Raw genomic sequence first — 14145 nt, forward strand, 5'->3', positions numbered from 1 at the left:
ACAGTGAATCTTGAAAGTTTGGATAAAATAAATAGATACAGTTTGTAGTAGCCCTATATCTGTATTTTTGTTCTGAGTGATATCAGGGTACAGAACTTGGCCGAGATTCAATCAGCTCTATCACATGATCCCCAAATGCCTCCTGTGCAATTTGTCAAAAAGGAGATTTTTTGGCAACTGCATGTAAAACTCCTGAGATTTGTAATGAGCAACATAATCTGAGGAGGAAAACCCCCCCAGCAAAGTTGCATTTTCTGCTAATTGAAACTGGTAAACCAATGTGGGTAACTTTAAATTCAATAGAAGATTAAAATAATTTTGTTTTTAAATGTTAGTCCTTGATACTTTGCATCAGGCGGGTTCTCTCCGTGACTTAGGGCTCCTTACATGCCCACACTTTTATCTTTGGAGAATGAAATTAAAACAATTCAGCAAAATACTTATTGAGGACCTACACCAGTGATGGCAAACCTTTTGAGCTCTGCGTGTCAGCATTTTGAAAAACCCTAACTTAACTCTGGTGCCGTGTCACATATAGAAATTTTTTGATATTTGCAACCATAGTAAAACAAAGACTTATATTTTTGATATTTATTTTATATATTTAAATGCCATTTAACAAAGAAAAATCAACCAAAAAATGAGTTAGCGTGTCACCTCTGACACGCGTGTCATAGGTTCGCCATCACTGCCCTACACAGTGGTTGGTGCTAGAGATGCTACCGAATGAGGAAGGCAAGATTTCTGTGCCCAGAAAGATCATAGTTCAGTGGGGGAAGGGATGGAACTTTATAAAGACCCTTACTAAAGACTGGCTGGAATAAGTAAGTATTATGATCAGCAAAAAGCCATGGGATTAGAAAGAAAGGAGGAATTTATCCTGACTAGCACATCAGAGAGGGAGATAAGGTAAAATGCAGTAGATGGCAAAGGAGAAATGGATCCTGCAGTTGGGAGAATTGCAGGATTCCTGAGACGTCCAAGAAGAACAGGGTAAACCACGAGCCAATTCATGTAACTCAAGAATAAGACATCTTGGGGATAGGGGACAGGACACATAAAGGCATGCAAGAGTGAGCAAGAACCTTGGTCAGAGACCCATGAGTCTAGTGTGGTTGGATAGACACGGTGTGTCAGGTGAGGTTGGGAATGAGGCAGAGGGAGTGGAGGAACAGAGGTGGACAGCCTTAGACAGCATGGTAAAGAACTCGAACCCTGCTCTGCAGGTGGCGGGGAGACATGAAGAGCCCTGAGCAGAGCAGTGACATGATCAGACACATCTGTGTCTGAGAATGACCCGCTCCTGAAAAGGGTCAGGAGCATTAAGAATACACGTGAGAATGAATGGATTTTAGGAATTTCAGATGTGGAATCAACAGAACCTATAGAAGAAGAAAATAATAGGTGTGAGACAAGAAGACAGGTCCAAACTGATGCTCAGGCTTCCATAGACGCCAATGACATTATCCAAGAGCAAGAACATAGGAAGAGGAATAACTGTGGTGGGGTAAGAATGATAAACACCCTTCCCCCACCCTAGAAAATGCCATAGTAAAACACTACAGCAGACCTCAAAAACATTATGCTAAGTGAAAGAAGCCAGTCATAAAAGATCACATATTACATCATTCTATTTATATGAAATATCCAAAATAGGTAAATCCACAGAGACAGGGGCTGGGGAAATGGGAGAGTAACTACTTAACAGGTACAGGGACATCTTTTTCCATAAGGAAAATGCTTGGAAGTAGAGAAAGGCGATAGGTGTAAAACATTGTGATCATACTAACAAACAAAACAAAAACAAAAACAAACTCCCCAAACAGCAGGGCAATCCACGGTACCTTGTATTCCAGAGTTGCATGTACCAAGAACCTCCTCTTAAACCCAAATAATACCAACGCAGGAAGGGAAGGCAGGACTACGCCGCGCCCATTCGCTACGTGGGATTGCCTCTTTGGTTCCAGGGGCCACACTCCTTCCTACCTGTTATTATGCAGATTTTCCTTGGAAGGCCTGGGCTGACATACTTGGGAATGCTTAATTTGCTACAACCTTATTCCTTATGGGCATATCCTCTACTTGGGGACCGTCTGCCTTTACAATGTCAAACTCTGGCTGACCTGGTAATGTGAGCAGTCAATCCGTCATGTGGGAGACATACGAGGGGAGGGGAAGAAGGAAAGCACATAGAGAGAGGAGCATGTAGGTCAGGAAACAGTAAGGAAAACTTTCTGGCATGCACAGTGGTCATCAGTGACCCTGGGGGAATAAAGGGCTCCCTGATGCTCAGTGCATCATCAGGAAGATTAATGAACCTGTGCAAAGGCCACACACAATGTGAAAGGCCCCGTAATGGATCTCCAAACGCTGGAGTCCCTGTTTTCCAAAAGGGTCATGAAACAAGGAAGGGAAAATAGTCCCTAGTAGCCGGAGTTGGATGACCTCGGCCATGACGAACATTGCAAAGCAATGACTGGGCTTGTCTGGGATTCCCTTCATTCTCAAGTTGAATCTGATCTGACAGATGTGGTGAGTAATTAAACCCTTGTCCATTCATAGGCTGAATGCTCGCACTGCCCAGAGAATGGGGCAGGAATAATGAGAGGCACAGCCCCTCTGGGACTATTCAGGAGTGCTTGGATTTGCATGGGCACATGAACCCGAAGGAAGTGGATTATGCTGGCTTGGCCAGGAAGTGGAGACTCCAAAGCGTTCTGATTTGCATAAATGATAGAAGGCCGAGAGGCTTCAGGGCTCTCCAAGGAGGCCAGGTGTAGCTGCCTTTCCTTAAATCTGGGACATTTTTGTAGCTAGATGCCTACTCAGAAGGCTCTATAGTAGGAAATTGAACTTGTGATGTGATTTGCTCAAAAATTTTGTACACATGTACCATTGTTTCCAAAAATCCTGATTTTTTACAAGTGAAGTTTCTGCACAGCCTTCTAATGAATAGATTTCTTTAATTACCTTGAAAAAAGGTGATTTGGTAAGGAGTAATGCATTCTATTATGATTACTGCTGTCAAATAATTTCTAATTGCGTGACAAGGTGCTTAAGTGAAGAATTGTTTACGGCTTTAAAAACACAGTTAATGCCTCTCAGAAAGGATTACTTTCTTTTTAAGTTTCAAATGAAGGCTACCAATTAATTAATCTATTTACATAAAAATGTCTTGGATCAGCTACCTGCAAAGATAAAGGGTGAAAACTATCCTCTAATTGAAAAAAAGAAAAAGAAAAACTGCTATAAAATATGTGGTAATAAACATACAAGAGTACTCTACAAAAAGCAAATGGAAGCCATTAATTAAAAGCTGAAGTGTCCCAAATTTCATTTTATTTTATGCAACATTAAAAACAGTGATGCCACAGACTTTCCTGAATAACTTTCCTTTAAACATGGCTTTCCATCTACACTATTTTACTGAATTTTCTCATCGAGAGTCATGCAAAATTACATGATGGTTTCAGATTGGATGTACATCTCCCTTCTGTCTTTCCCCTCCCAGGTTCACTCCGTGTTATCTCCCAGATTCACAGGCATCAGTCAATTGAACTTGGGTAAGGCATTCCAAATTTCGCTCCTTCAGTTCTGAACGAGCCCTACCCTTGATACAAACAGTCATTACAGACCCAGAATGAAACAAAGAAGGCAGATATTTACTAGTGAAAAACTGAAGTTCCTTAATCACTTTAATATATATAATCAAATGGAAATTATACATTGCCCAGACTAATTATATATAATTTCTTGCCATTAGGTATAAATTATTCAGACTATATCACGGAAAAAAATAAGAAAGGTTCGTTTTTATAGCAGAATTTTCATTGTAAGGTTTATCTCTCAGTAAATCCCATCATTCTACATCTCTTCTCAAGTCTTTGATGACTTAAGTTTGTTTTCCCACGTCTTTTCCCAGCTGACTGTACTGCCATTTTTGCTGTTGAAACTGGTCTTTTCATGGTAACTTACTAGACTTATTGACACGATGGTTGAGTAAAACACTGAGAAGAAACATGGAAAGGGGAGGAGAGAATAAAAGAGGCAAGGAAATGAAGAAGAAAAGAAGAAACATGGAAAGGGGAGGAGAGAATAGAGGAGAGAATAAAAGAGGCAAGGAAATGAAGAAGAAAAATGAGAGGGAATAAAAGGGGGAAAGTTTTAAAAAATCCTATATGTACAATTTGCAATAAATAGGAAGGAGAAATGCTGAGTCTCAGAGACTGATAAGAAATGAACTGACAGCGTCAACAGGACACCTGTCAAAGGGCTCCATGTGTTGGTGAGCTGGCAGGAGTGACACTCGGGCACACTGGCTCCGCACCACCCCTCACTCTAAATGAATTTAAAGGCACCTCTTACACTTGCTCTTTTGGACTGACAGGTTCAAGCCACGAAGTGACTATCAATTGGCAGGTCCTCTCTCTGCTTTAGAAAGGTGTGCTGAGGGCAGGAATTATTAATAAACTTGGAGAGTCACATTCTCACTAGCAGAAATGGAAAACTCAAGCTCCAGGAGTCTTTAAGGATGCAGAGAAATGAGAGTCACAGGATGGAGGAAACCAATGGATTACTGGTGGCTGTAATCTCTCTCCCTTACATGCTCACTTCCACTTTTAAGATAACCCAGATAGTTCATGTGTTTTTCTAAGAAGCTCAGTGTACTAGCTACTAGCAATATTTTCATGCCATATTGGTGAATAATATGTTGTTGTTTTAAAGATATTTTTATTGATTTCAGAGAGGAAGGGAGAGGGAGCGAGAGATAAAAACATCAATGATGAGTGAGAATCATCGATCGGCTGTCTTCTGCACACCCCACACTGGGTATTGAGCCTGCAATCTGGGCATGTGCCCCGACTGGGAATCGAACTGTGACCTCCTGGTTCATAAGTTGATGCTCAACCACTGAGCCGTACTGGCTGGGCTGTTGTTTGTTTTTATAGTCAATGAGACCCAGGTCCAGAGAAGTTAAATGATGCATCTTCAGTGATGCTGCTGGGGAGAGAGGTCCTGATGTTGGACCTCCTGGACCTGAGGTATGTCCAATCCAGTCCTTGATCCTGGAACTTTCTGGGGGAGTATCAGGTTAGCTCCCCACAAAGAAGGTTGAAGGAACTTTCCAGATGACACCCGGACAAGACTCTTGGCAGTACCACTGCAGCCCTGAGAAGGCACAGTCCCCTTTCCAAGCCTTTGTATAGAGCATTTCATAGGTTACACCAAAGGCGTCCACCATCAGCCAATTTTCAAAAGGAGTATGGACATGGCTGTATTTTAATTGCTGCTTGTTTCTTTGAATGATGTACTACCGAAGGGGATGCTCTTCTCCCATTGCTTGTGACCTGTTTGAGCAAGCATGTCAAACTCGCGGGCCGCATGCCTCGTTTATTTGGATGCAGAGTGTTGCCTTTGAGTCTGACATGCTTGTGTTAGAGGGTATTTTTGTATAGATCTCTTGGAAATGACCATCAGTCTGTGCTGTTTTTCCTGTGACTTCTGTTGTGTATTGTGAATATGCTCAATGTCACGGAGGGGCAGTCTTCCTGAGACACAGAGACACAACCTTCTTCACCTCAGGGAAACTGTTTCTTCAACTGCAAAACTAAGACAACAACTCCTATCTTTGGAACTGTTGATAATTCCAGATAAAGCACATTGGTTGGCACAAAAAAGGGCCATAATAAGTGGTAATTATCACAATTATTATAATAGAAAAAGAAGTGCAAGTAGTTGTTTAAGGCTATGAGACAGCTTTAATTTCAAAATTTTCTTCCCAGAGGTTGCAACTGTTCAAGTCTGTTTGCATTCTTTCTGGTCTCTGCTGATATCAACATATTATTGAAAGAGGGTTAGAAAAGTTAATCCAAGAGAAACAAATGCTTCGTGTCGCTGGCCTCTTTAAGTGACACCTTTTTAATTAATTATTACCTTTCAATGACAGTGCTGTGGCCAGGTTCCATTCCCCCTGGTGGCTGATGGGAGTTCTTGGATCAGAACTGGTTTGGAACCTTTTTAGTCAAAGAGCAAAGGAGCCTTTTTAAAAATTTTTAGGAAAAAACCCGAAACCAAACGAACGAATAAACTCCTAAAGGCCAGCATGATTGTTAAGGTTGAGACGTAAGACAGACCTCGTTTCCAGAGTAGCTTGGCCACTTCCAAGGGACATGATCTGAGTAAGTTGTTCCCCTACTTATAAAGTGGAGTAATAAAAACACTTAACGCTTAGGTCTATTGTGAAAGTGTTAAAAAACCCACTAACATAAGTGCTTAGCCCATGCCTGGTACCTAGAAGTGCTCAGCAAATGATTATCATAATCATGTTACTGTCAATAAGCATAAAACTCCCATAGGAGTCAGGGTATTGGTACATGGAACGTTTACTGGTAGATGTTGTTGGAGAAAACTGGGAATAACCAAAGCTCCCATTACCCTAAGTTGTCCCCCTCTTTACATACACATGGTGTGATTCTATTTCTTCTCTTCCATTTCAGGAAATAAATATGTACTTAAAAATAGTCATTAAGTTGAGCCCTCTGTGATGTATGTGTTTAAAAAAACATGGCACTGACACCTGGGGTTATCAGCTCTTTTTGTGGAGACAAAGGTCATATCAGACTTCTGCGTCCAAGCATTTTCTGGGCCCACATCCTGTGGACAAGCTCCTTTATCCTCTAAGTAATCTGTGCACGATAGTAAGTAGGACAATATTTTTTTTGTCTTTCTTTTCATGAGATAAAGCAAGCAGCCTATGTTATTTGGGATGTTGAAAAGCAAAATTACTTCCAGAAATTTCTAGTTCACTTAATAGCTGTTGATTAACATAAGCCAGTTGTTACTCCGCAACACGCATAACAGCACCTCCTGCTGATTTCAGCTGAGATAGGCTCGATTTTTCTTCTATTACTATTAGCAGATAATATTTCTGATTCTATTCGATTATAAAAAAGAAAAAAAATGTTCAGCATCACCAATCATCAGGCAAGTGCCAACCAAAACCACAATGGGATATCACCTCACATCTGTTAGAATGGCTGTTATCAGTAGGGGAGGCCAGGGGATTGTCAAGGGCGGGGGGAAAAAAGGAGACATATCTAATACCCTTTGTAATACTTTAAGCAATAAAACAATTTAAAAAAAAGAATGGCTGTTATCAGAAATATAAGAAACAAGTGTTGGCAAGGATGTGGAGAAAAGGGAACCCCGTGCACTGTTGGTGGGAATGTAAATTGGTGCAGCCTCTATGAAAAACAGTATGGAAGTTCCTCAAAAAATTAAATATAGAACTACTATATAATTCAGCAATTCCACTATTAAGTATTTATCCACAGAATATGAAAACACAAATCTGGACAGATAAATGCATGCCTGTGTTCATTGTAGCATTATTTATAATAGCCAAGATATGGAACAACCTAAATGTCCATGGATGGAGAAATGGACAAAGATGATGTGGTTCATATATACAGTGGAGTATTACTCAGTCATAAAAAAGAATGATATCTTGCCATCTGCAATAAGATGGATGGACCTGGAGGGTATTATGCTGAGTAAAGTAAGAGAGACAGATACTGTCTGATTTTACTTATATGTGGAATCTAAAAAATAAAACAAACAAATAAAACAAAACAGAATTGTGGCTGCCAGAGGGAAGTAGGAGTTGTGGGTGTGTGAAATGGATAGAGATACAAACTTCCAATTATAAAACAAATAAATCATGGGGATGTAATGTACAGCATGTTGACTACAGTCAAGAATATTGCAGTGCATGCTTAAAAGTTCCCAGAGAGCAAACCCTAAAAGTTCTCGAAAAAACTAACTTCATGTGATGACAGATGGCAATGAAACTTATTGTGGTGATCATTTTGCAGTGTATACAAATACCAAATCATTATGTTGTACACCTGAAACTAATATAATGTTATATGTCAATTATACCTCAAAAATGAATGAAAGAAATCTATATATATAAAAGCCTAAGTGACTGTTCTACCATTCGACCGGTTGCTATGACGTGCACTGACCACCAGGGAGCAGACGCTCAAGGCAGGAGCTGCCCCCTGGTGGTCAGTGCACTCCCACAGCAGGAGCACCATTCAGCTGACCTACAGGCGCCAGACACCGGGCTCATGGCTGGTGAGCGCAGCTGTGGCAGCACGAGCCTCTCCTGAGGACACTCCCCCTGTGTGCCCCTCCCCCATCCAGACCAGGACCAGGATCAGGACCAGCATGGGGACTGACTGGGCGCGAGTCCGCTGCCGCTTCTTGGTCTTGGGTGTGCAGGTATTGCCCTAGGATGGGCGTGTGGAGACTGCCCTAACTGATTTGGCTCCGTGGATAGAGTGTCGGCCTGCAAACTGAAAGGTCCCAGGTTCGATTCTGGTCAAGGGCATGTACCTTGGTTGCGGGCACATCCCCAGCAGGGGGTGTGCAGGGCAGCTGATCGATGTTTCTCTCTCATCAATGTTTCTAACTCTCTATCCCTCTCCCTTCCTCTCTGTAAAAAATCAATGAAAAGATATATATAAAAGAGACTGTAGCAGAGCAGCAGCGAGCCTATCTACCGAGTGGGGGCGGCAGCAGGCACAGCAGGGTGGGGAAGAGCAGGAGCGGTGCTGCGCCAGGCCCAGGCTCAAGCTCCTCCCTGGCCGCCTGCTGTTTCATGCACTACTACATCCCTCTGGGGATGATGGACTGCCAGTTTTGGCTGATCCCTGCAGGCCATGCCAAGGGACCCCACTGGTGCACAAATCCATGCACCAGGCCTCTAGTAAAGACATAAAGCAGGCAGAAAGCCTATCTACCGAGTAGGGGCGGCAGCAGGCACAGCAGGGTGGGGAAGAGCAGGAGCGGTGCTGCGCCAGGCCCAGGCTCAAGCTCCTCCCTGGCCGCCTGCTGTTTCATGCACTACTACATCCCTCTGGGGATGATGGACTGCCAGTTTTGGCTGATCCCTGCAGGCCATGCCAAGGGACCCCACTGGTGCACAAATCCATGCACCAGGCCTCTAGTAAAGACATAAAGCAGGCAGAAAGAAAGAAAGAAAGAAATGAAAAAAGAGAGAGAGAGAGAGAGAGAGAGAGAGAGAGAGAGAGAAACAAGGAAGGAAGAAAGAAAGAAGGAAAGAAGGAAAGAAAGAAAGAAAGAAGGAAAGAAAGAAAGAAAAAAAGAAAGAAAGAAAGAAAGAAAGAAAGAAAGAAAGAAAGAAAGAAAAAGAAAGAAAGAAAGAAAGAGGGAGAGAGAAAGAAAGAGAGAGAAAGAAAGAGAGGAAGAGAGAAAAGGAAAGAGGAAAAAAAAAAAAAGGAAAAGGAAAAGGAAAAGGAAAAAGAAAAGGAAGGAAGGAAAGAAGGAAGGAAGGGTCTGTCTCTAAGCAGGACCTGGCTCCAGAGAATCTGAGCTGTCCTCAGGTGAAATCCCTGTATCTGGTAAGTAAGACAGCTGGTGGCTTTGGGTTCACACCATTTCCTCAGCAGCCCATTTGTGTCACAGCTGTGCTGCACTGTGTCAGGGTGGCTGCAGAGTGAGTGGACCAAGGCATGCTGGGAGTGGAATGGACTACTGGGGGTGGGGTGCGGGAGGGCAGGGTCCTCCTCAGGCCGGTAGGTCCTCCAGGTGCCAGGATTCTTGAGAACTAAAGGTGACTTTTCACAAACCCAGTTTTTAAAGACAAGATTTTGGATTCCTTCAAAGAGTGGATTTTAAGAATCCCGAGTTCTCAGGGAAGGTAGAAAGATATGACAGGAAGAGAAAAACTCTATTTTCCTCCTTTCATTTATAAAATCTTACTCTGAAGATTAAATAAATTATTTTCTTCCCACTGTAGTATTCTACTTGAGACCATGGTGCCGTGAGAACGGACCACATTTGTTACTCTGACTTGTGAAATTCACGCAGTGTGGACACTGAAATACAAACCACCCCGGAAGCCTCACAGCTTCCACAGTGGGGACCAGCTACTTCATGTCACTCTACTTACTTCATGTCCTGTGAGACTATCCAGTGAATAATGACTGTTATAATTTATTTCCTATCATACTTTCTTCCTGTAAGCAACTTCAACTTCTTAGGAATTCCCACAAGAGTATCATTAGGGAAAGAAGGAGGCTTCTCTCTTGGTGAGTGATTTTGCTCTGCTCTGTCTCCTTCAGCGAAGACTTCCTGCATGCCTACTGTGTGCCTGATTCCGGGTGAGCTTTACAGAGGGAGGTGTGGAGGAAGATAGGCTAAAACAACGCGATAATAGGTTGAGTGAAGGCATTCTGGGTGTCACCGTTCTTGCTTGTTGGACTAGCTGAGATGAAGGATTTTCACTTTGGTGTTTCATTTCCAACCTGGTGAGCACTGTTAAGGGGTTATATTCACATGACAAGCACACAGTTCAGGCCACATGCAACTCACCACGTGGACTCAACATCACCCAAAATGATTCATGACCTGTTCCATGAGACAAGTCCACTGACCATGTGCTTGGATGTCACAGCAATGTCAAATTTCTATAAGGGTTTTCAGATGCTCACTCTCGGTTTCTACACTTACCATGTCATGGAATAACAGAGAACAGTTCATGGATTGGCACCAGCAGTAGTTCTAGACCAAAGAATAGATAATGTCCAGTGGAGCAATTGCCAGCTGGCACCCAGGTTCCAGCTCTGTGCCTTCTTGTCCAGCCTCCTACCCCACCTCCAAATCCTGCAGTCACCAACAAGCCAATGCAAATCAGGACCTAGTCTGCGAAAACCAAGTCAACTCCAAGATGGTTTGAGGCCTTTGAAGCCAATGAAATTGTCTATAAAATTTCATGTGCATATTTCTAGAGAGAAGGTCCATAGCTTTCATCTGGTGTTCAATTGGGTATGTGGCCTAACAATGGTCAAGATGAACTAACTCCTCAATACTTTTTCATTACCCAGAAACTCCAGTTAAAACTTTCAACATGTAATGACCCATGCTTCCCAGGATAGCACATACTCCTGAGGGCACCATTGGTTTTAGGAAGACCCCCAAGCTCTGTGGTTGGGCTGACCATTTCCATGGTGTTTCAAAGCACTTTTGTTTGAGTTAAGAAGGAGACTAGATCTGTTTACCAAGAGCTTGTATTTCAACAGGAGGTTAACACTCTTCAAGAAATAAAAAACAAATAGTATATGCAAAGTATTGTTCTTTTCTTTTTAACCCTCACCAAAAGACATGCTCCCAATGATTTTAGAGAGAGAGGAAGGGGGAGGGAGGGAGGGAGAGAGAGAGAGGTGCAAAGTATTGTTCTTTTCTTTTTAATCCTCACCAAAAGACATGCTCCCATTGATTTTAGAGAGAGAGGAAGGGGGTGGGAGGGAGGGAGGGAGAGAGAGAGAGAGAGAGAGACATTGATTCATTGCTTCTTGTACATACTCCAACCAGGGATTGAACCTGCAACCTAAGTATGTGCCCTGACCGGGAATTGAACCTTTTGGTGTATGGGGTGATGCTCCAACTAACTGAGCAACCCTGCCAGGGCAGTCTCACTATTCTTCAGCATTATGGAAGTGTTTCCCACAGTGGTGTCTGAGGAGCCCAGAGATGAGTGAGGACATCGACTAAGAAGGGGAAGATGAAAGGGTTGAGAGGAGGTAGGCTGTGGACGGAGGAGAAGTGAGCACTGGCTGTGATGAGCCTGTCTGGGGAGGGAGTATACAGGTGGAACCAGCTGCCCATCAACAGCAGCTCTGATGAGATACTGGGAAGATGAGGTTACCATTCCGACACAAACATAACCATTTAAGAGGGAAGCTACCCCTAGTGTCCAGACTGTGGTCTTTACAGACATAGAAAGAAACCGGAATTCCTCATAGAAATAGTTGATTCCATGTTTAGGAGCTTGGGGTATTGTATCCTGCCAGAAAAGACTAGGGGTGATCAGAGGCAACTAGAAGGGGCTCCCACTGATCAAAGATGAGATAGTTGAGCATCAAAGAGTAATGACCACAATGGACTGACACATGTAATATAGATAAAAACCCAAGTGCTTCTAAAAATATTCAACAACAAGCAAACAAGCCTCATTGCTGACTTCTGGAGGTTGCTGGTGCAATTCAATATTCTGAAAATTGATTTAAAAATGCAAAGTGGTATTTATGCTGCTTCTCTTTTATAAACTATATTTCAGAGTAACCAAATAGTTGATAAGTTCCATATAGAATAATAGCTAATAAATGCAGGAAGAATGATAGAATCAAAAATCATCATGTTGCAACCTTAAATGGGTATAGATTTGTTATCAACGGTTACTAAAACTATCAGGTTAACAGGTAGAGAGAAAACTTCATAATGGATGGATCAGGAGGTCCACTGATCAATCTTGACATCAATAAAAGTTGTTATGCCTCCTGATGTGATACAACTGAATCTGAATTTCATTAAGCTTTTAGAACTAACAACTAATTTACGGAAAGTATGGAGGAGAGAGAAACATGTTAAACTGTGCAATGAAGATGCCATAGGCCAAATACATAATATGAACATTTTTACAGGACAATGATCTGGTTTCTTCAACCAACAAATATAATAAAAACAGGAAGAGGGTCTGTAATAGAGTAAAAGATGCTTAAGGTTGGTTCAGCCAAACGCTGTAGGTACAGCTTGCTTGGGTCCTGATTTAAAATGACCAACTGTTGGTGAGCATTTGTGAGACAATTAGAGAAAACTGAACCTGAACAGGGTAAGCGATCATTATTAAATTTGTGAGGTGTCATAAAGGTACTGTGGTTAGGTTTTTAAAGGCTATGCTGCATGTGCTAGAGTTACATGCTGAAAGAGTTACAGGTAAAATCAAATATCTGGGGTTTGCTTTAACATGCCTAGCAAAACAGAAAAGAAAAAGGGAGGGGGAAGAAAACAAGAATGGCTACTAGTAAATGTTGGTAATTGTCAAAGCTGGATATTGGGACATGTGGGTTCACATGTGTGTGTCTGTATGTGTGTAAATTTCTGTAATAATCTTTTCTCACAGAGAGAGACTCTCACACAAAACAAAGCCAGTAAGACAGGCAAGTTAATGAAAAACACAACCCTTATCTACTTGAATCTTTGATTTCATACCCACATTTGCCCTGACCCTGGGGTCTGAGGGAGGACAAACCCAGGTCACGGGAGGGAGTTTTCTCACTGGCCTCCATAGTATGGGGTCACTAGGTGCCTGGGAACTTGGGGAAGGGTGGAGAGGGTGTGCGGACCCCGCAATCCCTCACAGAGGTTGGGGCAGTTTTCTGATTGGTGGGAGGGGACGAAGGCTTCCAGGATCTACCCTGGAGAGGAAAGGGAGAAGGATCCTATTGTTGTCTAGCACCCTCTTTAACCTCATTCCCAGAGCAAATCCAAACCAAGTACCAACAGTTCCATGCCATCTGGAATTCTGTAACACACTGCTGGCAACATGCCATGGCGAGAAACCCTCAGAACTTAGGTGACTGGCATATTTAAAGGCCACACACATCTTTTCTTCCAGCCTCTGTCTATCCTCTGACATGTTATTAATGCATTTAAAGAACTGTGAGTAATTTGGACTTGGAAGGAGTTTGGTCAAAGGCAATAACACCATGCTTGATACAAAAATGACCCATTGGGACCTGCGATATCTCATGCCAGCTTTTTCCAATTAAATGACCACAACTAGCAAACAACTATTAATGTGGGGGCTGTGTGGGATGCAAAGATATGCAGTGTCTGCAATGGTGAGCCGCAAAATGCTTGTAGAAGAAAAAGGGGTGGAGCCAGTTTCTCATATAAGTTCTTGAGACAATGATGTTATTCAGCTTACAATCCTTTGAGCTTCTCCTAGGGATAGTCCGCCAATTCCCACAACTGCAGTGGAGGCTCTTGATGGAAATTGTATGATAAAGAACCTATAATATCCACACTTATTCTAAACCCCAGAGTTGGGGACTCTTGCTGCTGTCTCCTCAGTTACTAGAGCTACCTCAAATTATTTCTTCATCAGCTGAAAAACTAAATCAAAACTATGCCTAGCTGCCTAGCCAGTGTGGCTCTGTGGTTGAGCGTCGACCTATGAACCAGGAGGTCACGGTTAGATTCATGGTCAGGGCACATGCCCGGGTTTAGGGCTCAATCCCCAGTGTGGGGCATGCGGGAGGCAGCCGGTCAAGTCAC

At 42.6% G+C, this 14145-nt stretch overlaps 1 protein-coding gene across 3 annotated transcripts in view; it reads right to left on the minus strand.

Annotated features, from left to right (window-relative positions):
* The window catches only part of VTI1A (vesicle transport through interaction with t-SNAREs 1A), a 315173-nt gene that overhangs the window by 77276 nt on the left and 223752 nt on the right, over positions 1-14145 (minus strand). The window lies entirely within an intron of this gene.

The sequence above is a fragment of the Myotis brandtii genome, unplaced genomic scaffold (genome assembly GCF_000412655.1).
Source record: "Myotis brandtii unplaced genomic scaffold, ASM41265v1 scaffold441, whole genome shotgun sequence".
Classification (NCBI taxonomy): domain Eukaryota; kingdom Metazoa; phylum Chordata; class Mammalia; order Chiroptera; family Vespertilionidae; genus Myotis; species Myotis brandtii.